Here is a 9,028-nt window from a genome sequence, read left to right as displayed (position 1 = left end):
GACACCCACAATGTTATCACCATCCTCAAATTTATCTACCTTATTTGATTATTTTATGAATTGAATTAGGTAGTTACATTTGGATCTTTACTTTTATTTGTCCCTTGTGCAGAAATGAAATTTAAATAATTACGTCGTGACGAGTAATTTAATTTCCATCATAGTATCAAAATTTTGAGTTTGTACGACGCTTTTTGTGTCCATGGTAAAAACACAACTATGTTTTAGATTTCGCGGCAAAAAAAGAAAAGAAAAGAAAAGAAAGAGAAGCTTAAACGGGAGAGAGGAGAGAAAAAAACGGAGAGAAAGAAAGAGAAGAGGGGGTTTTCATTGATTGTGTTGATTTGATACAGTTTTTTTTCTCTCGAATTCCACGGTTTTAGGTCCGAATATAATTTGAGAGGATGAAATTTTAGGGGGTTGGATTTGTCAAATTAATGCTTACAATCTGTTTGATGTTTTTGCTTGTGAGAAAAAAAGAAATTGGTTTTGCTCTCTATCAAAGCCCTTAACCAAATTTTGATTTTTGATCAGTTCGCTCGATATCAAATTTTGCGTATTTCTTCAATCCCTTACTTTTTGGGTTTCATTTCGGTATTTGGATTCCATTCTGGAGGTAGGGATTGGTTAGCCTGCATTGTATCCAATTAAGCTTCAAAACATGGCTTGGGTTTGACATCTGAGTTTTGTGGTGTTTATCATATATGGTTCCGTTTATTGATTGTGTGTCTCGAAGTCAGCGCTATTTCTGATTAACCTTGATTGTGTAGTGAGATAAATGTTGGGAACGTATTGAAGTAATTACGTCTGTTTCTTGTTTTTGCAGTACTTGTCTTTGTTCTTCGCAATTTCTATAGTTACTTGATTAGCTAGCTGATGCAAATTACAAAGTTCAGAGAAACAATTGATCGTTTGAAAGAACAGTCTCAAAAAGCAATATTGACTTCCACAAAGAACGTCGTAGAGGAAGTATTGATGATATACCATATTTGCGATTGAAATCTACGACTCTGTGACTCTGTGAGTGTTTATTTTTTACTTCTGTTAAATGGATTTAATTTGTGAAAAAAAAAAAGATGGTCTTTGACTCTGTGGCACTATGACTATAGCTTTTGTTGAATGGATTGGATTTTCATGTTATTTTAGATTGTAGAGGTATAATCAAGAGCTATCTTTTGGTTTAATGCTAAATTTATTTTCCCTCTTATACATCGATCCCGCAACAAACCATTGTGTCTTGCTCTCCGACCTCCACGATCCCAGAGACTCCAACTGTCATGCTCTTCCTTTCAACTTGTTTCTCGCAGTGTGTTCCTTGAATCTATTTGCTTAGATATTTGCTTTTCTTTAATACGTAAATCCCAGACATGAACGATGGCCTCGCTCATTTTGCTATTTTTGTTTCTGGGTACTCAAGTTTGTGTTTTGATGGTTTGTTGTTGTTGTTGTTGTTGTTGTTTTGTTTTGTAGGATTAATTATGTTTATTACGAGGACCTTGAAGCTGGAAATTTACAGATGTGTATAGGTAAAAGAAGCTGTTTGTATTAGTGCTAGAGTCGACTTACTTCGGTGGCTGTTTTGTTTACTATTCATTTTTTTTTATTTTTATTTTTTTTTTATGTAAAGATTCTCTCTTTGTTTCTTTACATACTCTTCGTCTAAGGAATTTTATGGACTTGTGACTATCTTTTTAGGTGATTTTGCAGACCGTCTTTGTCACGGAGCCTATTGTTTCAGAGGGGATCAAGCGACCCCTCCAATCTGGATTTCTTTTTTCTCTCTATATATATACTAGTTTTAGCATCACGCTACGCGCGAATGATTTTAGCATATTATAAATGATAATAGCAAATAAAATTTGTAGAGGTTAATTTTTGTGTTATCAAGATTTGTAAACAATGGGCACCAAAGAAACCGACAATTAAGAAAAAACCCTTAAAAATCATGAACGAATAATAAAATGTAAAAAAAATTATTTTGTACATTGATTAGACTTTCATGGGTAAATAAGACTTGCGTTCGCTTTTCAATAAAATATGGAGACACATATAAGTTGAAGGAAAATAAATATCAAAGAGAAAAAAAAGAGAATTTAATTAAAAAAATATAAAACTAACATACACTAAAAATAATGTATGTTATTGATATAGGCTACGTTTGGTTGTGATTAAAAAACCTTGTTTTTGTTTTTAGAAAAAACTAAACTGTTTATCCGGTGATTGGCAAAACTGTTTTTACAAAAAATTTCAAAAATGTTTTTAGATTTTGTACATGACATGGAAAAGCTAGGATTTTTAGCTTTTAGAAAAAGTGTTTTTAAGTTTGCTATATAAATTACAGTAATATCATCGTACAAAATATTATTTATATATATGTATATAAATAAGCATATCAATAATTATTATTTAATTATTAAGAACATGTATATTTTAGTTTTTTTATTATCATATATTTATTTTGCCAAACGCTAAATCAGTTTTTGTTACCAGCAACAACTTTTTTTATAAACAGTTTACCAAACACTTTGTCATTTAAAAAAAACAGTTTTTGATAAAAGCACTTTTTTAAAAAACAAAGCTATGTCAGACGGGACCATAGTATAATATAGCATCAGTAATTATGATTATAAAATACATAAAAAATCATACAAAATATATTGATGAGAGAGGGAGGAAAAAAACAATATATATAAAAAAAAATTACAAAATAGATTGGAAAAAAACTTAAAAAAAAAAAACGAACCAATGAAATATGGAGACACATATAAGGTGAAAGGAAATAAATATCAAAGAGAAAAAGAAAAAGAATCTAATAAAGAAAATATAAAACTAACATACACTCAAAATAATGTATGTTATTGATATAGTATAATATAGAATCAGTAATTATGATTATAGAATAAATAAAAAAATTATACAAAATATATGGATGAGAGAGGGAGAAAAAAAACAATATACATAATTTTTTTTTAACAAAATAGATTGAAAAAAAAACCAACCGAAAGGCAAAGAAAAAAAAAACCGAAATGGCAAAGGCAAAGAAAAAAAAAACCCGAAAGCAAAGGCAAAGAAAAAAAAAAGCCAAAAAAAAAAAAAAAAAAGACTGCCACGTGTCGCCGCCTGGCGACGCCACATGGCGGCCCCAGGATAAATGAGGGAGTGAAGTTCCTCTTTATTATCTATGTTATAGATATGAATAAGAAATTGAAATTGTTAGAAACAATTTAACTTAGAAAATATTCAGTGTACGTCTATTATTGTAATATATTTTGATATAATATGTTATATATGTCAAAGTAGGGTATTTGTTTAACTAAACGCGTGTCAAATTATAAATCCTACTAATAGTGAAATTCTAGAATAAAGAATCGGAGAAGGATTAGGATTAGGAGTAGGAAATTCCACGTCTATATAAACATATAGTGCTTAGCATATTCACGCAAATCAACAAAAAACATAAGAAAAATATGAAGTGTGTTTTCAAACATATTATGAAGATCGAGTCTAAACTCAAATATTTGTTAGGCTTATCTGAACTAGCCGAGAGCTCTAACGCCGTAATTAATCTATTCTATAGACCGAACACATTAATTAGTTTCTTTTTCGAATACATCTAAATCTTTATTATTATGATTTTCAGGCTGAGGTGAGAGCAGAAGTATCGGCGGAGAGGAAGAAGAAGAAGAAGGTCAACTATCGCGATCTTCCACAGAGCAAGAAACTCTTCTTGGGCGGTTTTCCGGAGGGACTCACCGAGGACGAGCTTCACCACTACTTCGCCAAGTTCGGGACCATCACCGACCACGTCATCATCCCGACCAGGTCAGCAAGAAGCCACGTGGATTCGGCTTCGTCAACTTCGAGTCCGACGAGACTGTCGCGGCGGCACTCCGAGACCGCTTCCACACAATAAAGGTCAAGCCAGTCGAGGTCACGAGGGCTACGCCGAAAGAACCGGCGCCGGCGTTCGTTGCCGCCGTGCCGGTACCGATCATCCACCAGAACGTGAATTTGTTGTAACTAGCCAAGTTTGTAATTGTTATTGGGGGAATAGCCAAAGTTTCATTTTATTAAGCAAATAGCCCATATTTTCGGCTCAGACCATAACGCCCTTGGTAAATTCGTCAATAGGTTAATTTAATTAACCTACTGGAGTGAGTTAGGTTAATTAATTAACTTATTGGTTGAATATTAGTTTAGGTTTTGATTTTTTTGTGAGTAAAGTTAATTTACTAAATGATTGAAGTCGGAATTAGGTTAATTAATTGAATGCTTTGAATATCAATTGACTTTTAAGTTATGATTTTTGTAAATTTTTTGTGAATTTCAAATCATTCACGAATCAGTTAATTAATTAACGTAACTCACTCCAGTAGGTTAATTAATTAACCGATTCGCGAATTGTTTCGTCTTCTCCACCTCCAGCGAACCCGAGGTTAGGGTTAGGTTTAGGGCTTTGCTTCGCCGTCGACTTCTGAGACCTCAGGTTCGATCGTGAAAGCAAGGCAGTGGAGGAGCCACACCATCCGCGCCATCTCCGAGAACGATCGGAAGAGCTCGGACGACTCGAGGCCGTCGCCGGAGAAATCTCCTGCGAGGACGAGCGTACGGACATCGAAACGGTACAGCGACGCCATAGCCATCCTCGACTCCCCCGATCGCGGCCTCTCCGTGCGCGCGCTCCGCCGCCTGAGCGACGGCGACGCGGTGGCGGTGGCGGTGATCCCGTAGCACCCTGACCGTGAAAACCAGCGGCGCAAGCGACCTCGTCTCCGCCGCGGCGCTCGACGGCTACCTCGGGCTCTCGGCGGCGATCATGTTCGAGCGGATCCTCGGCGACGCAGAAGAATATGCTGAAGAGAGAGAGAGTTGTGTGAAAGGGTAATTTAGGTAGTTTAGATTAGTTGGGCTGTTCCCTGTATTAATTGAAACTTTGACTATTCTCATTGATTTGGCTAGTTAGCAAAATAGCCCAACTATTATTACTACTTCTACCCAGATTGCTCTTGCGGTGCTTCTACCGGAGCCCCTCATTACTGCCCACTTGCCGCCGGACTTTATTATGGCGTTGGAACTCCGGTCTTCTTCGCTGCTCATCATCCTTATTAGTTCTTCACTACTGTTTGTTTGTTGCAACCGGATTCTCTTTTCGGATTCATTATTGCTTGGATTTTATTATTGTTTAGTTTATTTTTATATAAAATAAGTACTTGTTGGATCTGTTTTTTTTGTTGGTGTGTGATTCAGTGGTTATTTCTTAAACTGAGACCTATGATTGAATAATTGTTTCTTTTATATACTTTTTTTTATTAAATTTCCGTCTTGATATCGTATGAGGATTTGTTGGTTTACTTTGCGGTTAATACTATATATATATATATATATATATATATTTTACCCAAGACTTCAATTAATTCCCATTGAGATTTTTTTTTACAAATTAGCTCCACATAAAAATGTTTTCTATCTCCGTCCCTTGTGTTGGGAGCTCAATCGTGTGAATAGCTGTATTTATATCTTAAACAATAGCACTGTATATTTCAAATAAAAAAAAATATCTAAAAAAGTAGCAATGTAATTGTAATAAAGATTCCGACTGTTTGTAGTGGTGTTCTTGAGTTGATGACATTATCTAAAGTTGTTGGTTTTGGATAAATAAAATATTGAAATTGTTGGTTTGATTATGAATTCAGTTAGTGATGTTTGAATGTTGAATTCTGGATTTGGGTTATGAGCATGAACCTTGATCACATACGGGACTTTGTCTTTGCAGGCCAACTGTTTGTGTTTATGTCAGAGGATGTTTGTGCTGTTGGTCGTGGTGACCACCCACGTCGTTGATTTCATCGGCAAAACCGATGGCTCAAACAAGTTTAAAAAATAGGGAACTTGAGGTCTCTTGTACGATGAAGGATTGCACAATCAAAGAATTTTGTTGTGCAAAGCTTGCACAACATAATTTTTTAAAAAAAAAATTTAATTTTTTTTTATAATAGTCATGATTGGAGCCACTCTCCGGAGTTGTCACATGAGCAGTTTGTGTCGCGCATCTTCTTTCGTAAGGAGGCTTGCTTCTAGCGTTAGATGCTCTTGAACCTCCGACCTTGTTTTAATAAGGGAAAGCTCTCACCAATTGTTAAGATGGTGTCTCGGGTCCATTGTTTGCGTAGTCAGCCTTGCGGGCGTTTGGATGAAGGCAGATCGCCGACAAGGATTTGAAATTCCTTTTGAGATGGAGTGAGAATTGCGAGGAGCGACGTAGTCGCATCGATATCCCATTGGTTCATTTCTATGCAATACTAACTTGTGCGACACACACTCGTCGTGGAGATTCTCTCATGTTCGTGTCATCCCGCCGATCGACGTCCTATAGTCCTTGATCTAGAGCATCTTTTTTCATCCCCGCGTTGGGGGTGAGACACATGACACATCATCCTTGTTGGTCTCTCCATTGAAGCGTTGTGGTGCGAGCTCCTTGATTCCCGAAAGGACCTCTTCTGGATTGTTTTGCGTATCGAAAACTTCTTCGAGCACAACTACGTGTCCCCCGATCCGTGCTAACACGTTGGTCAGTCAAAGGAGGCTCGTTCGGGTCAGCTTGAGCCGAGGGCCTTTGGAGCCGAGGCCTTCACTAGTTGAGGGCTTGGGCTTCTAATGTTTAGGGCCTCTCTAACTGAGGATTTGACTAACTGTTAAATAGAGTTGTCATTTTCATGTTGACAGAAAACGACCTTATTATGAATGTTGTAGATAACTTAATAGAAATATTTGTCTGAGCGTGAATTGGAATTTGAGATTGTCGAACTTGAGTTCGAAATCGGTTCTTTGGTTTGAATTTTAGATTGGTTCTGTTGGTTTGATTATGAGTTTGGGTTTGTTATGCTCGTTTTAAAATTGAATTGATTCTCAATCTGAATTTTTTTGTTTCGTTGGTGTGAATCTGAGAATCAAAACTTTGTTCGTGTCGTCGGGTTTAGGGTATCGAAATTTTTGTTTGGTTTGAGTTCGATTAGGATGTGAACAATTTAAGTTGTTGGTTTTGTTTCGCTAAGCAAAACCTCGTGGTTCGTTTCGCTGTTTTGTTTTTGTGTCGAGGTAACACGGAAAGGTTCGGCGAGTGCGGAGACTCACTTAGTCCGCGGCGACGTGGATGCGGGTGAATACGAGACGGGAGAGCAATGGCGAGGCGGAGCAGCGACGCCTCGGGGCCCGAACGGGGCTGTTTTCGGTCTGATTTGGACCCGGGGGTCTTGGGCACCCGCCCGAACTTCCATTCTTGAGCGGTGAGCCCAACTCTCACGGGGCTCGGCCCAAAAGCTCGTCGAGCCATCCTTGAGTCTCGAGTCGGGGTCGGGGTTGTCCCGAGTCTCGACCCGAATTAAGACGAATCTAAATATGTGATATTATTAATTAGTTGTATATTTAAGTGTAATCTAATTTATAATTGCAAGTTAATTTGTAATATTTTACTTATTAAGCTTGTAATTTATAATTCATATTTATGTTGTTTATGTTTAATTTATTAATTAAGCTGATTGTGAAATTGATTTTATTAATTTAAATTAAGCATAATCCTAACAAATCGGTTAATTGTAATTAATCAGCTTAGGTATTTGTTTAGAAGTTTAGTTTAAGTTAATTAACATAAGACTAAGCCATACATAGTTTAGTTTAATCGGAAGTTAGGCTAGGTCTATTAGCTTAGAATCGATCTAAGAGTGGTTTAATTAGAATAAAATCAGAAATTAGAAACCATTTAATCTCATTATCGGCGTCAATCCTAGGAAACGTTTTGTTTCCTTTTCGTTTCGGATTTTAGGACTTGGTCCTAAATTGAGCTTGGCCGACTAATAGTTAGACGACGAGTACTCATAATTCCATATTTTTCTTATTCTAACTCTCTTTTCGATTATAACTTCTTTTGTCTCTTCTTTCCTCAGGTTTGTTTTGTGACTTCTGTTTCTTTGGATTGAAAGTATGTGAAGAGCAGATCGTGAGAAGGAATGGGAATCTGAATAAGCTTACTGTTAGTTTTGTTATCGACAGCTTTGGTTTAGCATAGCCGTGAAGGCAGATCTAAATACGTTCGATATTTTACTTCTTCAGGCAATATTAGTGATCGCCACAAGGATGGGTGTTAAAGGAGGAGTAATTTTTTTAGCGTAGCTGGATTCCGGGTAGGTGAGAATTAAGTCACCTCATTACCATGGGATCAACACGGTCGTTGCACATTTTATTTGTTAGTAATCAAGAGTAAATAAAGCCCTAGAAATAATTCACTAAATCGAGCAAGGCAAAACATTAAATGTCTCGGATTTTACCCAAGACTCATTCCTTAGGATAGATCTAGGTTGGTACTCTGAGAGTTATAGAATAACACAAACAACAATAGACATTAATGGAATGCACAAGTCTGAAGACGTGTTTTGACAGTGGGGCTAGCGGAGCAGCACGATCAACCCACGGTTGGCCTGGTATTTGGGACGGGGAGTTCCCTTTCATGTGTCGCAGAGTACACGCTAGATTATACTCCATTTTTTTTTAAAGAATGTTGTACCATTTTTTTAAAGAATGTTGTACCATTAGATTATACTTTAAAAGACTAGAAGGCTCGGGTCTGAGGCTGACTTCTTGACGTTCGGAAGGTCGTAGCCTAGGATTGTGTGGCGACCTAAGAACCAACGTCAAATGATAGGTAGATTGCTCGAGCCTGCATTGTAGATTCTTTCTGTTAACAATAGAACTGCTATCCATCATCACGTTTATTGCTTTCTCTATTTGCATAGTTTGCACGTCACATGGATATCTGACATCTAGTCGTTTTCAATATTAGATAGACTCTCACTTGCTGAGTCTCGTGGCTCATAGATTATGGCCCTTGGTAGTGTAGATAAATGATAAATCGTCTTTTAGTAGGAGGGAAACCTGGATAAAGCCGATAGCGTGTTCCTCGACCTTTTGGGTATAGTGTAATAGTGTTTAGTAAACAAGAGACAAGCATTTTTTATACCGTTTGATTTAAGTCTTG

General features: G+C 36.8%; 1 long non-coding RNA gene across 1 annotated transcript; it reads left to right on the top strand.

Moving 5' to 3' along the window:
- Positions 1–354: 354 nt before the first annotated feature.
- LOC149406531 (uncharacterized) lies at positions 355–1,596 on the top strand. Its single transcript, XR_016301773.1, has 3 exons — positions 355–383; positions 827–1,020; positions 1,471–1,596. It is a non-coding gene; the product is annotated as an uncharacterized LOC149406531 (long non-coding RNA).
- The last annotated feature ends 7,432 nt before the right edge of the window (positions 1,597–9,028 follow it).

This window comes from Urtica dioica, chromosome 1, assembly GCF_054948205.1.
Source record: "Urtica dioica subsp. dioica isolate 48M chromosome 1, U.dioica_male_clone48M_v1_H2, whole genome shotgun sequence".
In the NCBI taxonomy this organism is placed as follows: domain Eukaryota; kingdom Viridiplantae; phylum Streptophyta; class Magnoliopsida; order Rosales; family Urticaceae; genus Urtica; species Urtica dioica.
This window is presented reverse-complemented; position numbering and strand designations above follow the sequence as displayed.